The 18,582-nt window shown below is 40.8% G+C and overlaps 1 protein-coding gene across 1 annotated transcript in view; it reads left to right on the top strand.

The window, feature by feature from the left end:
* drp2 (dystrophin related protein 2) overlaps positions 1–18,582 on the top strand; it is a 361,295-nt gene that overhangs the window by 130,350 nt on the left and 212,363 nt on the right. The window contains exon 3 of the mRNA XM_059651481.1: positions 738–907. The gene's annotated coding sequence lies outside the window, so the exon portion shown is untranslated. The remainder of the gene's footprint in view (positions 1–737; positions 908–18,582) is intronic.

The following is an 18,582-nucleotide window of genomic DNA, read 5'->3' as shown; positions in this document are numbered from 1 at the left end:
CATATGGATTCTATACTGTTTGATTGAAGATCATTTTTGCTATCATACTTATTCTATCGCTTATAGTGGTGATAGAGTGCTGGCTGTAAAGAGAGGCTGCCCAGATGACAAAGAAAGGTACCAAAAATTGTAGGCATGGACTGAAGTGTGAGATAAGTATGTGTATATCAGCCATAAACTAGCAAGCTGCTTTATTCTTTTAGGTTTATCATTAATAGAAAGCATCTGCTTTATCAAAAGATATTTCCTAACATTGGGTCAACAGAATGATTTCAATGCTTTTATTCAGTACACAGTGTTAATCTTTGCAGCACAGGCAGATAGAGATGGAAAGGTTGACGTGGTTGAATTCTCAATATATTGTTTCTGTTTTTCAGTCCATAGTTTCTTCTGGGAAGTTTGCTAGAGGCAGAGATGAGGGATTAAGGAAGACAATTACATCAAACCAGCAATGTTTTGACTCATTCTCATTTTTACAACAGTTTTATATGCATAATGCATGTGATTAATATTATTAATGTCAAATTATATATTTTTGCACATTTATCCAGCCCTCAAAATTTGATAGCCACCAGTTTCCAAATGATTTACAGCTAAAATCCAGTTTTCACATTGTCAATTTTTAGTAAAAAAACAATGGTTGTGGGTATCACAAAGACTAAATACACTTAAGTTGTACAGTTTGTCTTGGAATGATTTCTGCAGGGTTTTTTTACTTTATGTTATTCATTCACCAGATGCGGGCATTTCTGGCAAAATCAGCATTGATTGTCCATCCATAACAGTGCTTTGGGAAGATGGTGCTGAGCCACCTTCTTGGCAACTGACCCTGACCATTAAAAGAGGCCAGTTTAAAGTGAAGAAGATTGCTGTAAGTCTGATGCACAAAGAGGCAGATCAAACATAGGTAATAAATTTCCTTTTCTAAATGGCATTGAAGAGCTAGATGATTTTATTTAGGATAATACATTAATTTCATGGCCATTATCATTGATAGCAACATTGTATTCCAATTGTATTTAATCAATTGAATTTAAATTCTCCTACTGCCATTGATTTGAGATCACATCTCCAGATCATTAAATGTTTCACTCTCTCAGGTTAGGAATCAAATGTGATAGCTGCTGCTGTCGGTTAATAGCCTTTATTTTAATCAACAGAAATGGAAAGTAAGTTATTTAGCAGATGTTGAATTCTTGCAGCTGTTACCATGGGTGAAGGTCTTGGTCTTTGTTCGGAGTAAAAGATTAACATTATTGTTTTTAATATCATGAAATTGTTAACTTACTGGAGCTTTGAAAGTGAATTATTGTGATTATTGTGTATTCATTTTGTAAACACATTTCAGGCCTTCTGTGACTGTAGTGCTGTCGGGTTAGTCTTTCATGATTTGCCTAGAGTGAGTTTAGTGGCCCACAGAATTACCGTGCGTGCTCTCAGAATCGCTAACTGCAGTACAGAGGATGAGCTCACAGCAGCGTATTAATTCCCAATCAGCTTGCCTGCAAGTAGTGCAGATGTTGAATGACAGTTATTTTCAATGTTTCAACCAGAGCAGCATGAAGAGTTACCCCTTAGTTCAAGCATCACCAATTTTCCTGCTCAATGACTATTTCTATTAACTGGAAGAAGTTTCAGAAATCAAAGCCATGTTCTATCTGTATGTATGAGTGATAATGGGAACTGCAAATGCTGGACAATCCAAGATAACAAAGTGTGAAGCTGGATGAACACAGCAAGCCAAGTAGCATCTCAGGAGCACAAAAGCTGACGTTTCGGGCCTAGACCCTTCATCAGATGATGAAGTGTCTAGGCCCGAAACGTCAGCTTTTGTGTTCCTGAGATGCTGCTTGGCCTGCTGCGTTCATCCAGCTTCACACTTTGTTATCTTCTATCTGTATGTAATTTGTCCTGCCTATCTACTGCATAATACAAAGGATCTCTATTTTAAAGATAAACATTCGCTACAATCTAAATAAACGGCAGAACAGACTCAGATGGCTTCCCCTCTGTCTATAGTCATCTTCAGTTGTAAAATAAACTAGTTTCCAGCATATTGATGTATTACATATCGAAAAATCATATTTTAAAATATTTCCTGTGGTATTGCTCACATATAAAATGTTTTATAAAGAACATGCTGTATATTATTACCAATAATCCTAATACTTGGTACCTTAAGCATGTGGCAACATTAGAATGGTTCCGTTATATTCATGTGAACATCATAATTTATTAAGACTAGCTTAGTCAAAGTTAAATGTATTGGTACAACTGATGGTTAGCTCACATTGATGTTATGGGGAGTCAGGGATATCTCCATTATGGAAGTAGTTTTATTTTTGTTCACTGTTTCACGAATGTTCATGTTAGTTTTGAGAATTGAACTCACTGCTCTGTAAGACATGGCTGAACATGCTCATTTGGACTTCCCTTGCATTATAAAGTCTGAGAGCAAATTTGGTAGAGATAAATGAAATGTGGTAGATTAGCCAAAATTCCCACGAGGAAATTATAGATAGCTCCATGACATGGGTACAGCTTTGGCCAGTACTGGCACTGCCCTTCAGGCTTCTTATTTTCTTAGCCTAACTGAATGTCCCACCACAAAAACACCCACAAGACTAAATCCTTCCCACTTCACTCCTCCACACCCATAACACCAAATTTTACCCTCCCTTAGATCCATTTCCATTCAGTCATGTCCTTGGCCTCACTCCACACTCACCACTACCTCAGTCCCAAACCTCTGTGAAAATTGCTGTTCTCTGGCTCCCCTCCCTTGTGTCATGTAATTAAGGTTAGAATGGGAATAGGCATTGCTGTTAATTGGTTAATTGGTGCCTATTTATATACAGGGAAACAGCCTTGGGGTCCTGTGATACAGTGGGAGAATCCTACCTTTTGGCTAGGTGATCTGGGTTTGAGTCCCATGTCAGGATTCAGTAACCATTGACGTGTGTCATTACATTTACAAATAGGTTGATAATTTGAAGTGTATCTTATGATGCGGTCTTAGTGTTCCGATCTCTGGACCAGAAGATCCTAGTTTATGTGTGTCATAACCTGTCCAAACATGATTTAAAATATTTATGTCAGGCCCAGGTTTGACTCCCACCTCCACTAGAAGGTGTGTGATTACATCTCCAAATAGATTTTTCTTGTTATAAGAAGGAACAGTGGATCTTACAATCCAGTGGCAGTGTCCCCACTTCTACGTCAGGTGATCTGGGTTCGAGTCTCATCTCAGGACGTGTTGATCTCAGAAATGTGCCACAACACCAACAAGAAGATAGGGTTTTAAAAAATGGGGTGGGTGGGTGCAATGGGGAGTAGCAGTGACTGGGTGTTTGAGAGCTGCTAGACTGGTATAGTCAATAAAATTTCTGCACACGGGAAAGTGCATTTCTCTTAGTTTCTGTTTGAACAGCCAGGTTAGAATCTATTGACATCTTGCGACATAGAGTTAAAAACCATGGAACTTACAAACAAATGCAATCATGTGAACCACCTAAAAATAACCATGATTCAAATGCCACAGAATTCTTGTGCACTACTGACTTTATTTTGAATGTGAGATGTAATTTAGATAAGTTTTGTACTAATGAGTATTCAATATGAGCTAATCTAATTGTGAACCTGCCACTGGCCAGTGAGAGTCTACTGATTTTATCTCTTCATAGCAAGCCACAATCCATTAATCGCCTCATTTAGTAGATTTCATATTTTACATTCACAAGATCTTTCTGTCTCAAAAGAGGGAATTTAATCTAAATACGTAAATAAAACAGAAAAATTATAGATGATTTTAAAGATCCATTCATGTTTTGATTGCATGTGAGAATTCATAACATATAAATTGCATGTTTCTTAAGTGACTGTTTTGACAATGTAAAGTCTATTTCCTTCCAAACATTTTTGCAAGCAACGAATGAAAAGAAGCATCTTTAAACTCTTCTTAATGTACAGGTTGTGCAGAGATCCTACAAACTGTGAAAATACAGCTACGATTAAAACATTCCTTCAACTAGCAATACAGTACAATTTCCTCCAACATGAAACCAGCTCGGAGCTGAAAATCTGAGTATGGAATGAAAATAACTTATTATAAGTATTGCACGATTTGATGGGAAAAGACAGTCTCCTAGTGTAAAAATATCCAGGTGAAGCACACGCTTTTTAGGACCAACTAAGTACATAATGTAAAACCTTTAATGAGCGAACCTTTAATGCAAAAAAAATTCACAAGCTAAATTTGTTCTTTGAGTGTGCATATTTTTTAAAATTTTATTTTAAAGGATGGAACTTCTAACCTTAGCCAACTGGCAGAAAACAAAAGCATGTGGACTTTTAAATTTACTGAATTTATTTAATTATGCTGAAATTAGTGCAAACTGACCAATCACAATTTTAACTTGGTCAACTGATGAGGCACCAAAGTTGCTCATTAAAACAGGCAGAATCTAATTGTTGCATCCGCATTTTAGCAGGGCAATAATGCCTTTGGGACCCATTGCAATTTTACTTCACTAATTATAGCAAGAAGCTAAAATAAATTTCCCATCAGATCTACCCAGCCACAAATATGAATGCGGCCGGAAGTGTGCAACTAAAAAATTTTTTTATCTTAAAATTTAAAATTGAGATGCTTTGATCATAAAGGGGCAAGCAAACCCCTTTGGGTCACATGACAGTAACATGCACCAATACCCAAATTTAAGGTACCAGGAGAACAACTTTAACATTCAATTTGCCACTTACTTGCTCTTAATGAACAAGTCCAAGTTGTGAAATCTTTTTGCTGAATCTCATTGACTTCCCATCTGTCCTGCATGGAAATGGCTGGTTGGATTTAGTGGGGTCCTGGAGTAGCAATACGGTACAATATCATCCAACATTAAACCAGCTCAGAGCTGAAAATCTGAGTATTGAATGAAAATAACCTATTATAAGCATTGCACAATTTGACGGGAAAAGACAGTCTCCTAGTACACTAATAAATGATATGTTCATAACAGCACTATTGCCAGAGCACTCAAGAACCTTTATTCTGCATCTGCCCTGATATCTAGCTTTGAAGTATTTGATGCTGACACTGAGTACAAAATGGGAAGTTACACAGTTTTTGGCATTTGTCAACATGATGAGCAAAAAGAAAGTTAATAATCCAGAATAATTATCATTGAACTGTATTGATCTTTCTGACATGAACTTTAATGCCTCAGTGCCACTGCAATATTTCAGGGCTGACAAATGGTCTTGAAGAGTGTATAACAACTGTAAACCTTTGAAGCAATCTTCAGCCTAAATGTCACAAGGCAAATTTCTACATTTCAGACAAGTAATGTATCCCTTTTTAAAAAGATTGACGAACATTTTTCTTTTCTGTCACTGCTACGAATTTTTGAATCCAGTGCTGAGGCAGTCAGATTTTTGCTTATGGTCTGGTAGTGAACATGTTTGTATCCAATTATTTTTGTTCAACTCATTCTTTCACAGCATGTGGACATTGCTGGCCAGGATGAGTATTTGTTGATGCGTGGCTTCCTTGGTCGTTTGAAGAGGGCAGCTCAGAGTCAACCACTTTACTCTCGTTCTAGAGTCGCATGGAAGGAAGATCTGGAAAAATTTCCTTCTCTAAACTACACTATTGAATCAGATGAGTCTTTACAACAATCAGAAATACACTCACATTCCCCATTATTGAGGTTAGCTTTTAATTGTATTAATTGTATCTAAGTTGCCGTGCTGCAATTTGAACAAGTGTACCTAGAATATTTGACTAAACCTCTGGAATACTAGCCCAAAGATATCACCACTGTACAACCAGCTCCCTTAATGCAGTGGTCAAGGCCCAAAACATCAGCTTTTGTGCTTCTAGGATGCTGCTTGGCCTGCTGTGTTCATCCAGCTCCACACTTTGTTACCCTTAATGCAGAGGGCCTAGTTATAATATGCCTTTGCTGTGCAATCACATCGTAGGAGAAGTGGACAGGTTTACCACTACTGAGAGCTCCTGCACTCATGCTATTAGCAGCTTATATATAGCCATCTGCAAACCACTTCACTGGGAATTGTCTTCCCACTGCGGTGTTCCACTGTTATCACTGAGAAAGTGGCCATGGGGACTGGGATCTGGCGGTGCTGGTGGATAGGGTGGTGGAGAAGAGAACAATGCTTTATCCTGCCGACCACCACAGGAGGCCACGTTACCAGACACAGCCAGCACAGAGTGAAATGACAGTCTAGCCCAGTGCTGTGTTGTGGATAAAAAGGAACTCACAGTGTTGCAGGGAAAATGCCAGTGACACTCCGTACTCTTCAGAGGTAAGTGCCGACATCTTCTCTGCTAACTCACACTCACAGGGCCACGATTCAACCACCTGTGCTGCTGCACATGTTTCTCATCAAGATACATGGGCTGTAACTCTCGCTATAGCACGATGTCCATTAAATAGCCCTCACTTACCACAGTCAGCCAAGCTACTAACACTTATTGTCCTCTTGATTTTCCTATTCACATTGTGGGGACATGTCACCACCTCCCCTACTCCTGCATCATCATTAATTGCTCTTCCATCCACTTTTATCGTTCTTAATCTCTCTATTTGTCTCATTGCGGGAAAATTTGGTTCACACCCACCCCGCAAGACTGATATTCCTGCAGTGCCCTGACTGACCTACTGTCATCCTTGGACTGGATGCTCTTGACCTTCAGGACTGACTATGCCCAACTCCTGGGCTGCAAGAACATTGATTTCTGGAATCGGGTCAAACCAAGCAACTAACTTACTGTGGCCAATCCCTGGACTGGAATGAGGCAATCCACTTGACAGAATATCATGGCATCCTCTGACTGACTGTAGGCCCCCTTGACCTCTTTAAGAACTTTTCCCCTTTTATTTTCAGACATGAACATTTGGTTGGATCACTGGCAGTGCAATTGTCAACTGTCTCCCACATAAACTTTTGGCATATGCTGTAAATAGTTCTATGGTGTCTTTTATGTCCCTCTGCAGAAGGTGATCTGGCAGAAGTATGCAAGTCTTAGGCACCCCAATGAAAAACAAATGTCCTGAAGGGCTGAGGTGGTGTGAGATTTGGGCTGAGAGCAGGCATGGTTGCGTGGTGAAGTTGATCGTTTGCACATGCAAAATCGCATTGGCAAATAGTGGAAGAGGATAGTGTGCATGGAGTACATCGCAGGAGTTTTTGAAGACAGAGTTGGATGAAGCCTGGATCAAGCAATCAACAACCTGCAGCCACTAGGATTTGCTCTGGTTTACAAGTTGGAAATTTTGGTTCTGAGGTTTCTCAGGGAAGGAGGCGAGGTACTGAACTAGGATGAATTGCACTAATAATGCGTGGAAATAAAATAGCTGTCGCTCAATGGTGAGCTTTTGATGTTGAAGATTAAGACATGGGGGAAAAAGATAGGATATTGTTTTATTAACATCACAATTCTTGCCATACTTTACCAAACTTTTCACTATTGCCCACTCCATCTTATTGTTTAAAATTATTATTCTCATATGAGAAATGGGTGTCACTGGCAAGGCTGACATTTGGTGCTCATCTCTAATTTCCCATGAGCTGATTGGTTTTCTAGATCATGCAGATCTAGAGTTCAACTGTATTTCTGTGGATCTGGAGTAAGACAGCAGCCACACCAGGTAAGAATGGTACCTTGCTTCTCTAAAGAATACAAGCAAAGCAGATGGAGTTTTATGACAATCAATAATGGTTACATAGTCACCATTAGACGTCCATTTAGTTCAATATTTTGTTTCTCTAAATTGAATTCAAATTTCGCCGTTTGCCACAGTGAAATTCAAGCTCACATCCCTGAGTCTGGGAGACTGGATTGGCAGTCCAGTGAGATTTAACGCGAAGCCACTGCCTTGAAGGGGATAGGAAAGCTCCACCCAAAATCTTGAGTGAGAACGGGCCATTTGGTACATTTAAGTTAATTAATCTGGAAGTTGTGATCAGAGATAATGGGAACTGCAGATGCTGGAGAATCCAAGATAACAAAGTGTGAAGCTGGATGAACACAGCAGGCCAAGCAGCATCTTAGGAGCACAAAAGCTGACGCTTCAGGCCTAGACCCTTCATCAGAGCGGGGGCCTAGGCCCGAAACGTCAGCTTTTGTGCTCCTAAGATGCTGCTTGGCCTGCTGTGTTCATCCACCTCCACACTTTGTTATCTTAATCTGGAAGTTGTGTGTGTTTACTTTGTCACAGATGGCTTCTCTGTCACCTCCTGCAACTTTAAGAAGCACCAAATTCCTCTTCCTACTTATCTGAATGAAAAAATACAAAAGTGAGAGTCACTTTAGGGCACTCAACAGAAGGAAGAAATATCTGTAACAAGTAACAGATGATGCTATTTTTAAGATGAACTTGACCTCGTTGAACTAACATCTAAGCTGCAGTGTCTCTTTGGGCAACATCAGAGAAAGTGTTGCAGATAATGAATACAAATGGCATGTGAATGGTGAGAGAGCAAACTCGCAGCTCAGTCTGACCAGGCATATGTGCTTTTCTAATTTTCACAATCTTATGTTCATTAATGTTAGATTCGAGAAAGAACATTTCCAATAACTTTCTCAGTTTCTTTATGAGCATTCATTCTGACAGCTGATATTAGTATTTCAGTTGTGATACATGAAATAATAATTTCATATGGAAACTAAATATTTGATACAGGCACAATGATATGAGCAAATAGAACAAGTTACAGGATTGGCATGAGGTAGATTGGAAAAAAAAGATAACATTCATAACTAACAGAATTATTCATTCAGATATTGATCTTAATGTTCTTGTAGTAATTGCAGCAAAGCTGGTTTATCATGCTAGAGACAATCTCTTTTATGCTGCAATTGGACCTTTTCCTGGAATGGGTGCTCTGGCACTTGATTGTTAATTTTTTTTGTTTAATTTTCTATCTCTGTGACATATTCCTACTCGTAACAGGGGTGGGGTCCCAACTTGACAATTATTCAGCAAGATATGCTGTTATTCTTATGGTAAACCTTGAGGTTGTGATCGGATGGTAATGCTTTCTATAGCCACCCAAGTTTATAATCATGGCTTCTCACAGAATGGGTGTTTGAATATCTAATACTGTGATTAGTCCACAGTAGGGACATCCATTTTTTAACAGAGAAGTTTGATGGTCAACTGTCAGAGTTCCCAGTTATCCCTTGGTATAGATAGCAGGGTTTCAGTTCTTCTTGAATAGTGCATTTTGAGCATGGCCTTTGTTCCAGCAATGACTATAGTCAAGAAGTATCATCCCTAAGAGACAATTGCAAGCCTCAGTGTGCAATATACATTTCAGCTGACAACTTTTAATGCCCAGGGTGTGGTAAACAGTTTCAATGGGGTAATCAGCTTTGGCTATTTCAATGCAAGAATGGTTCTTTCGCCATGTAATCACGGCATTCCCTTCCAAATTCCTAGTGAGCTTGGCCATCTTCAAGTCAGGTGACCTTGGTGGCCATTTTAAATTGGCCCAGCTCATTGTTGACTATTTTCTATGAAAGCAAAGTCCTAAGTTAGTTGATGAAGTGTAAAGATTATTAGCCCATTTTGTTCATCAATATGACATCAGTGACTAGTAGAGTTGAAGTTTATCAAAGTGAAGAATGTCAATGCTAAAGAACATATAGCCCTTTTCAAGTTGGAGAGAACTTAGCTGTGCATACAATGATAGTAGCCAAGTACTTGGGCCTAAGCAATATCACAGCTGGCCTTGGCACTGCAAATGAAACCTGGATTAATATCACTTGCCTAACATTCTGTACATGGAAGAGCATTTCAGTCACATACATTAACCTCCCAGTTTACTCTTTCTGAAAGCTCAAGATGGTCCAGTGACCCTTTTGCCATAACAATGGGCCAGTGTTTCAAAGACACCTTCAAAAATGATGGACAGGAGCTTGGTACAGAAGCCCTGTTTCCATTTCCAACATATCTGATTTCTGCCGCGGAGGGAAAGGGGTAGGATGTGATTCACATCGGAGGGAATCTCATAACAAGTCTATCTGAACATAGAGCTGCCTTCAGCAGGCCCAGCATTGACTGTTGCAAAGTACTTAACCCATAGTATAGATGTAACCAATTGATAAAGTAGATGTAAATACATTGGTGGGTGGATAATGTCTGATAACATCTCAGCTAATAGGATTGATAGATAGGATAGTGAAACAGATGTTTGGCATGCTTGCCTTCATTGGTCAGTGCATTGAGGGTAGGAGTTGGGAGGTCATGTTGCAGCTGGACAGGACATTGGTTAGGCCACATTTGAAATATTGTGTGCAGTTCTGGTCTCAATGCTATAAGACGGATATTGTGAAATTTGAAAGGGTTCAGAAAAGATTTCAGATTCAAAAACGAATGTTACCAGGGTTGGACGGTTTGAACTTTAGGGATAGACTGAATAGGTTGGGGTTATTTTCCCTGCAGCATCAGAGGTTGAGGGGTGAACTTATAGAAATATATAGAGGGGCATGGATAGGGTAAATAGGCAAGATCTTTTCCCCAGTGTGGTGGAGTCCAAAACTAGATGGTGTAAGATTGAGGGGATAGGGGAAATATTTTAAAGGAATCTAAGAGGCAACATTTTCACACAGAGGGTGGTGAGTGTATGGAATGAGCTGTCAGATGAAGTGATGAAGGCTGGTACAATTACAACTTTTAAAAGTCATATAGATGAGTTTATGAATAGGAAGGATTTAGAAGGATATGGGTCAAATAGTGGCTAATGGGACTAGATTTATTTAGGATTTCTGGTCAGCATGGATGAGTTAGAGTGAAGGGTCTGTTTCCAAGCTGTATATCTCTATGACTCTACGTATAAATGTCATGACCTGAAGATTGTTAAGTGCTATAACCTTTAACCTTAAAAATGCACACTGGACTGTTACTGTTAAGTAAAATCCTCTGCTGGACTGTTTTTATTCATAGGACACAAGTAAAAACCAAAATAAAATTTCCCCAGAGCTATATTATGTCCTTATGAATTCTTGGCTGAGATTCAAAAGAGATACTTATCTCAGCAGCAGTTCTGAGTTTACAATTGATTGATGCTTTAAAAGATTTTATTATAGAATATGCTGTCTTTATTGTGGACAAAGATGGAACTCATAAGCCTGGGAGGGCAGTCCATCTAAGAGAAGGGAAACTCTGATTTTAAACCTCCACTGCCTTGCGGCCATACCCAATCATGGGAAAGGTTACAGGAGTAAACCCTGAGGATAAGTCCGGAGCCGAAGTCCCTAAGGCAGTCCGATGTTATATCTAACCTCGTTCTGGCAACTCCTGCAACAACACTGGTGCCAAGTTGTATTGGCCCCTGCCCTCCCCTTGGACAACACTGGTGGTGTGGAGAGGGGAGACATGCTGCATGGACCACTTATGATCTCTCATAAAACCCTGCCCGGGCCTGCGCCCTGGAGAGGACACTCCAACGTCGCCTCATAGCGGGGCAAAACACGGAAAGCTGCAGTCTACCAGTAAGAAGCCGAGCCCGATTGGCGTAGAACAAGGCGCCAGGGTTTGCTTTCGATGGAGGGAGAGGCCATTGCGCCTCACTGGACAGCTACCGCCCGCCTCAAGCTGGGCAGCCCCCAGCCAATTAGGTGCCGTCCCACCACAGCTCTCCCACTCCACTGGGTGCGAGGGGCTTAGGGATACAAATATCCTGAATCACGGACTGTAAACACTGTGCCAAGCAAAACAACAAGGAAACAAGGAAAGAAGCCAGCATTCAGACTTGGATGCTGGAATGTATGGACCATGACAACTGGTCTATCAGATGACCTTCGAGAGATCAGTGACACCCACAAGACGGCAGTGATTAACAACAAATTGCTACGACTCCAAATGGGCATTGCAGCGCTTCAGGAGACAAGGCTCCAGAATCGGGGACCTTACGTGAGAGAGACTATACCTCCTTCTGGCAGGGGAAAGGCATAGACGAGACCAGAGAGCATGATGTCGGCTTTGCCATGAAGAACTTGCTATTGAAGATAGCGGAACCCAGCAAGGCTGGATCGGAGTGGGTCCTCTCACTTCGACTGCACGCCTTCAATGGGCCTGTCAACCTTATCAGCGCTTTTGCCCCAACCCTCTATTCCACACAAGATACAAAAGATGAGTTTTACGACCAGCTTTCAAGGAAAATACAGGCGATCCTGAATCAGGAACAGTTGCTGCTACTTGGCAACTTCAATGCCAGAGTGGGTGCCAACCACAACGCCTGGCCAGGCTGTCTGGGACAGTATGGGATCGGCAACATGAATGACAATGGTCAACGACTGCTCGAGCTTTGCATGCTCCATGAACTATGTGTCACCAACACCTACTTCCAGGCCAAAGCTCAGCACAAAGTTTCATGGCAACATTCACGCTCCAAACACTGGCACCAGCTAGACCTGATCCTCACAAGATGCAGCCACTGAAAAACATACTCATGACTCGGTCCTTTCAGAGTGCCAACTGTAGCACAGATCATTCCCTGGTTTGCTGCAAACTCAGGCTCCAACCAAAGAAGATGCACTATGCCAAGCCTGTAGGCAAGCAGCGTGTCAATGCTACTACAACCCAACATTCAGACAAAGTGGCAGTACTCATCAAGCCACTGGATGATGCCCTCCTTGCAGACCCACCATGAGGAGCTGTTCAGCAGAGATGGGACTCTCTAAGGGACACTATCCACAGCACTGCATTGAAGCCCTTCCGGAAGAAGCAGAGCAAGACACAGGACTGGTTCGAAGCAAACGCGAATGAGCTCAATGCGACCGTTGAGGCGAAGCGTGCTGCACTGTTGAAACACAAACACCAACCTACCCAGGTAACACTGCAAGCGCTGAGGACAGCAAGGAACAATGCACAGAAGACAGCCAGACGCTGTGCAAATGACTACTGGCTACAACTATGCGAAAGCATCCAGTTATCATTTGATACAGGCAACATACATGGAAGGTATGAGGGGATCAAGAAAGCCATTGGTCCAACCCAGTCTTCACAGTCATGCTGAAAGACACGTTTGGAACATCAACTGATGGTGTCTACCTCCACACCAGATCGGACGGAAGGCTGTCCCGGCTGAAGGCAAAATCCAAGGTTGGTGAAGTACTCATTAGAGACATGTTGTTTGCAGACGACGCAGCATTGGCAGCAGACTCTGAAGAGCAACTGCAGCGCCTCATGGACAACCCCTCAAGAGCCTGCCAGGAATTCAGCCTAACCATTAGCCTGAAGGAGGCCAACGTGCTGGGTCAAGGCATTGAGCACCCCCCTGTCATCACCATCAACAACTATGAGCTGGAGGTAGTCCATGAATTCACATACCTCGGCTCCACCATCACAGACAGCCTCTCCCTGGACTCCAAGATCAACAGGCGGATGGGAGGATCCCGAAAGATGTGCTGCACAGGGAATTGGCCATTGGCCAGAGAGCACAAGGACAACCTCACCTTCGTTTCAAAGACATCTGCAAAAGGGACATGAAGTCAATGGACCTGGACGTCAAGAGATGGGAAGACGTCGCAAATGATCACTCACGCTGGAGACGGGAACTACGCAGAGGGCTGGAGCGAGGAGAGAAGAAACTGAGGCTTGCCGCTGAGGAAAAGCGCGCTCGACAGAAAGACAGCAACACGGCAACATGGGAGGAGAGTGTCTTCAAATCCAGTCGCTTCAACTGAGGCTGTCACTCCCGTGTGGACCTGTACAGCCTCAACAGATGCTGCGCTATCATCAGCAGCTGAATCAAAACTCTCCCGGCGCAGATCCATGGCCTCTCGAGACTGACGGATGCCACACACACACACACACACACACACACACACACACACACACACATTGTGGACAAATGTCAGTTTTTATAAGAATAGAAAGCTTTATGTTTTTTAGGAACTGTTTTTCACTATCAGGTGTGCAGGAGTAAGAGTTGAGACATCATGTTGTGGATGTACAGGACATTGGTGAGTCCACTTTTAGAATACTGTACTCAATTCTGGTCAGCCTTCTGTACAATGCATGTTGTTACACTTGAGAGGGCACAGAAGAGATGTACGAGGATGTTGCCAGGTCTGGAGGGTTTGAGTTTTAGGCAGAGGCTATATAGTTTGGGGCTTTTTTCCCTGAAGCATTGGACGCCGAGGGATGACCTTACAGATATTTATAAAATCATGAGGGGCATGGATTGGGTGAGTAGCAGTGTCCTTTACTGAGGGTAAGGGAATCGAAAATGAGAGGCATAGGTTCAAGGTGAGAGAGGAGAGGTTTAAAAAGGAGCTGAGGGTTAACTTTTTCACGCTGAGAGTGGTACGTGTGTGGGAGAAGCTGCCAAAGGAAGTGGTGGAGGTGGGTACAATTACAACTTTTAAAAGGCATCTGCATAGGTATATGAAAAGGAAGAGTTTAGAGGGATATGGGCCAAATGCTGACAGATTGGTTTACGTCAGATTGGGATGATTGGTTGATGTGGACAAGTTGGACTAAAGGGTGTGTTTCTGCTCTGTATGACTCTATGATTCTACAACACTGGGTAAATGATTAACAAGGTAGTATGGAGATTATGAGGGCCCATGAAGGTTGGGTGAAGGATGAGAGAATGTTGACGGTGAGAGCCTACCAACTTCACAAGTGACTAGCGTGTAGTTATGAATATTCTATTTCCAGTGTTCCTGGACCCAATTCCATCAAAGATTCAACCTCAGAATGAATGTCACATTTTTCAGGGAGTCACAAAACTCTCCAACTTGACCTACTCATCTCAGTCACCAAAATCCAACATATTTTCTCCATTTTGTATGGTCTTATTGCAATTTGAAAGCTGTTTTGGTACGGTTTCAATTCAATTTGCAGTTCAATTGCCTACTGTTTCTTCCCAGTCAGCATGAAGCACAACTAAGGAAATTGCAGCAAAGGTGGTGACCCAGATGCCATAATTGGGGTTTTTACACTTGCATTTCTTTCCCTGAAAATGCCAACTTATGCATTGGATACAATTCAATAGGCATTAGATTCCCCTTTAATCTTTAAGTTTAGATGGGAAATGACAGATTATTCAACTACCATGACTCATAGCTAACTCTAATTCTGTTCTCATCCAACATTCATACACATTTCACCACGGATCTCTAGGTAGTGAACAGGCATCAAATACTTTGGCTGACTTTAATTTTCCTCTAACTGCTGCAAGATTTGTTAAAACCAATTTTGTGCCCAACTGCAACATGGATCATCTACTCAGATGGTTCAGCACTGCCAGTTTGGACAGTTACCTACAGAGCAAGTGCTCAATTAGAAATGTTTGGAACATTTGCCAAAGAAATGAAGGGTCTCTGGGAGTTAAAAAGTGAAGTGACAATTAGTAAGAAGAATAATTAAATTAATGTTTTTCTTCAGTTCCCTGTAAACCAATGATGACCATCAATAATGTATGCTAAGTGCATGTAAGCTGAAAATTTTAGGGTTAATGAAATGCAGAATTTAGTTTTATTGTCAATGCAAATAAAAGTTCAATGTAATAAGCTCATGTCATTTCACCCTTATATCTCACCACTGGCCAAAATCAGCTGATTAATATTTTTTGTTTCTTTTCTGTTCATGGAATCGTAGAATCATTCAGCGCACAAGGTAGTTTTTAAAGGTTGAAACATTTTTCACCTCAATTACCCTCCCAGGTGGTACATTCCAGGTTCCCACTGCCCTCTGGGTAAAAACATTTTTCCTCAAATTCCCTCTAAACCCCCTGCCGTTCACTTTAGAATTATGTCTCTTGTTATTGCCCCTTCAACTAAGGGGAACTGTTCCTTCCTATCCAACCTGTTTGTGTCTTTTGTAATCGTATTCACCTCAAACATATCATCCCACAGCTTTCTCTGCTCTAAAGAAAACAGTCTCAGTTTATTTAGCCTTTTTACATATTCATACTGCTTCATCCCAGGCAACATCCTCTGGAATCTCCTGCGCACCCCTTCAAGTGGAATAGTATCCTTCCTATAGTACAGTGAACAGAATGTACACAGTGTTTCAGCTGTGGCCTAAACAAAGTTCTGTATAGCTCTAAAATAACTCCCTGTTCTTATATAATCTGTGCCATAACTGATAAAGGCAAGTGCCCCATATGACTTCGTAACCACCCAACTAGCATGTCCTGCCACCTTCGGAGATTGGTAGACAAGCACTCAATATTCTCTGTTCCACTCAGTTTCCTCATGTCCTGCCATTCATTGAATACCCCCTTGTCTTGATACTTCTCCCAAAGTGCATCACTTCACATTTATCAGTGCTAAATTCCATCTGCCACTGAAATACCCATTTGACCCATATTACTAATTATTATTGCTTTTTAGTTACATACTGTTCCCATATCAAATCCCTAGTAAAATGTAGAATGTGGCAGCGTGTGAGCTTTCTTGAACAGTTTTGATTGACATAATTTATCGGGTGAATAATTAGAAGTAGTTATTTAAATCTTTTGGATCATTTAAATCATACAGCTTTATTCACCAGTTGTACCATTTTCTTTCAATCTATTATGTAACATGATTTAACATGATTAATAGTTCAATATTATCATGAGTGTTAGCCCATAACTTTTTTCTTCAAGAATATTTCTGACTTTAGTTTGGTTTATTTTCTAGGCTAATGATCAGGGCAGAACCGTTTATTTTAAAGCCATGTTTAATGTTGTAATAGTTGAATCCCACATGCTGGCAATTTCCCAAAGCAGTTATAAAATTCTCCAAAATTGTAACTGCAACACGTTAGTTAAAAATTTCTGTGACCTGGTAATATAATATTTCTATCAATTTAAATAAGTAAAATTATCCCTATAACTATCCAGCTCGGAAAGATAATGGAGCCAGGAGTACAAAAATTAGCCGTAAATTCAATTACTAATTCATAGAACTGTGGAGAGGGGAATTAAAGTTGGATTGGTAATAACAAGGACTGAACAGTTCTCTTTCTGTTTCCTCATCATTGTGAAAGCCAACACTGATCACAGAGTCCCTAGAGTGTGGAAGCAGGCCATTCAGTCCTCACTAACCCTCCAAAGAGCATCCCATCCACACCCAGCCCATGGCTAACTCACCCAGCCTACACATCTTTGGAGTATGGGAGGAAACCCATACAGATACTTGGAGAATGTGCAAACTCCAAACAGAAAACCACTCAAGAGTTCTCTGGTGCTATGAGACAGGAGTGCTAACCGTGGAGCCACCATGCTACCCTGTTGTTGACAAAATAAAACAAAGAAACATCCATTTACTGACAACTCAAGAATTGTGCAAAGTTTGCTGTTGTTGATAGCAAATTATCAAAGCAGCCCTGGCCTCTGGTTGAAATATAACAACTCAAAGGCTTTAAGACTTTTTCTTAAACTGCCTGTTTCTAATCTTCCTTTGTGTACTAGCCATACTTCCATTCTTAAGCCTTAAACTTGTGTTTATGTGGGTGTTTACTTGAGATTGATGAATGACAAAATTCCTCTTTCTTTCCCTCAGGGATGTCTTGAAGTTAGTTCTTTCATTTTGATCTAGTTAATTACATTTTAATTGCTGAAACCTTGCTGTGTGTTAAAAAGAATAACAAATTTTTACATTTGACAGAGGGATTTAAGAATAGGTTAGTCAGATTCACCTCTCCTCATGGGCTCATAAAATTTAAACAGGTGCCTGTGATATTGCATCTTGCAAAGGCTTTTCACCTGATATAATTGTCTCAGAAATCACATATATCAGTTTGTCATACCTCAAAGCATCAAATGCCTTTAGACCAAAATTGAATCATAGTTGTCACATTTAACCATCTGTTGTTATTACTCATTTCCAAGTAGCTAACAGTGAACAAACAAGAAGTGAAAATGAGGGATCGATTATCTGCGGAAACTGAGCATTCAAATACTTGATATGTTTTTAAAGTCAGCATTCTGCAACCACACAGGCATCACAAGAATAGCCAAAGAAAGAATTTATTATACTTTCAGCCATTGTTTTCCTTCTTCAGTCAGATCAGTGTTTAATCTGCAAGTATCAGCTCTACCATTAATAATAAAAAAATCTCTGGCTGCCACCACACCACCCCACCCCAGCTTTATTAAATAGGTCCAAAAAGTTTATTACTTAAAGTTAGAAATACTTAGATTAAGTTTCTCTCCACATTAGGCTGTTGCCTGAGACCTAGTGCTTCAGTTGCACATTTCGTCTTCTTGTCGTTGGTAAGAATGTCAACTTCTGTTGACTACAAATATTTTTGGATGAGTATCTGGCAGTGATGCATCACAGTAGGGAAGTCCATCCTGTTCAATTGGAAATACCAATACACCAATAAAGCATCAGTTCAGTCTGTGTCACATGGTACTATTTTTGCACATAACAATGGCACAACAAGAGCTGAAATGTTCAATACAAAATTGTCTAAGTTTTTCCAACTTTTTAGATGGTATAAAAGTTCTCTTTGTGTTAGGAATGAGCTATATCCATCACTAAGGAGAACAGTTCATTATAGCATGAGTGAAAGCAATTCAACACTCAGATGTTCAGACCAGAGACCACCA

This window comes from Stegostoma tigrinum, chromosome 15 (assembly GCF_030684315.1).
Source record: "Stegostoma tigrinum isolate sSteTig4 chromosome 15, sSteTig4.hap1, whole genome shotgun sequence".
Classification (NCBI taxonomy): Eukaryota; Metazoa; Chordata; class Chondrichthyes; order Orectolobiformes; family Stegostomatidae; genus Stegostoma; species Stegostoma tigrinum.
Note: the sequence above shows the minus strand (reverse complement) of the source record. Positions and strands in the feature narration are given on the sequence as shown.